This window comes from Pinus tabuliformis, chromosome 5_2 (genome assembly GCF_031772625.1).
Source record: "Pinus tabuliformis cultivar Carrire ecotype Pingquan chromosome 5_2, CPIR1, whole genome shotgun sequence".
NCBI classification, from domain to species: domain Eukaryota; kingdom Viridiplantae; phylum Streptophyta; class Pinopsida; order Pinales; family Pinaceae; genus Pinus; species Pinus tabuliformis.
In genome coordinates, this window is record NC_142306.1 from 966,039,776 (window position 1) to 966,041,423 (window position 1,648).

General features: G+C 34.6%; 1 long non-coding RNA gene across 1 annotated transcript; it reads left to right on the forward strand.

Moving 5' to 3' along the window:
• The first annotated feature begins 326 nt into the window (after positions 1–326).
• On the forward strand, positions 327–1,346 carry LOC149162512 (uncharacterized). The gene is made up of 4 exons (XR_016261559.1): positions 327–511; positions 619–705; positions 843–910; positions 1,091–1,346. It is a non-coding gene; the product is annotated as an uncharacterized LOC149162512 (long non-coding RNA).
• The last annotated feature ends 302 nt before the right edge of the window (positions 1,347–1,648 follow it).

Genomic DNA, 1,648 nt, shown 5'->3' on the forward strand with positions numbered 1-1,648 from the left:
ACAACTATTGTTTACCCTTACTTTTTTATATTATATTTTATATATACTTATTTTAAGTAATAAAATTTTACAACTATTGTGTACCCTTACTTTTTGTTGTTGTTGTTAATATGGAAAAATATATGTCTAAAAATCGAGAGGAATTTTTGTTAATATGGCAAAACATATGTCAAAACATCGGGAGGAAAGATGGATGTATGTTAGACATTTGAACTTGGGTGGGTATGTTAACCATTTGAAATTTGGCGGGTTATCAATTGGAGGGAAAGCCAACGTGCGAGCCCCCAGGAGACTTGTATAGTAAAAATAACGCAGCATGCGATTCCTGGAGATTTGAGGGTTGAGAAGTTTTGGCCATTAAACATATCAAACATTTTTTCTAAGACAAAGCTTTGACAGATTCTGTGCAGTGATAGTTTCTGGGGCCTTTTAAACGGGGCAGAATTGAGGGATTCTAGATCGCCTTAAGTGCAACTTTAGGCATTATGTTGCACTTCCTCGTATTTGAGAGGTTAATTAACAGAGAGTTTCTTCAATGGATACTACTTTCGGCACCATCGATACTGCTACAAGTCCTCACAATCCTAATAAATCTTTCGTAAATTTTTTGTTTTGCAGATTGTGCAACCCCCAAATGGTAGTATCTCAAGCCTCTCTTTTAGTCCAAAAGCTAATTATTTGGTGGCCATATCCTTGGATAATCAGGTTTATTATCAAATGTCTCTATTTACTGAAATGTGGACTTATTCATATGAGATTTTGGGGATAATGATATTATTGTAATAATTTTGGACTGGTGTTCTTTTTTATCTTCTGTTATATTTTGGAATGCATGTTACCAGGTTAGATGCTAGAAGGTCCTTCAAACTGGGGCTAGCATACCAAAAGCAGAATGTCATATGACCAACTGGTGAGGTGCTTCATATTGTGGTTGGAATTATAGTACCTTTTCTTTTTTGTTGTGAAGTTTATTCAGAAGTTGTAATATGCTTGTAGAAACGAGGTCTATAACTTACTTATGGAAATAACCACTAATGAAGTTTCAGAGTGTGCTTCTAAGTTTTTATATTATGTAATGCTTTGTATGCAGGTTCTCTGCTCAACATGGAAGGATGATGGAACTGTTGTTTTCTCTGTTGGATGTGATAAAAAAGATAAAATGTGGCCATTTTTGATTGGGGTTCAACTAGTAACTGTGCCCATGCATGATTCACCTATTAAGGAAATTGCATAGATTCCAAAAATGAACTTGCTTGCAACTGGAAGCTGGGACAAAACACTTAAGTATGTATATGATGGTTTTCTTTGATTCCGTCTCTCTTTTCCTATTTATGTTATGAGGTTGATTGTAGATGTTAGTGGAGTTGTGACCTTATGAATTTTAAACCCATTATAACATAGTGCCATAAATTTAATATCTTTTAGGCTTTGAGTCAAATGGAAACTTCTCGTCTGGCCAAAATATTTAGAAAATTATGAGATTAAAGGGCAAAAAAATATGTTAGATTGACCCAGGTCCTAGATTAGCTACTCAACATTATTCTGATATACCCAATAATTGTATGTGGCTTACTTCCATAGCCTCATACCTATGCAACCTTGCTAGAAACATACACTGTGTTGTCCATGATGATGAATTTTAATGCCT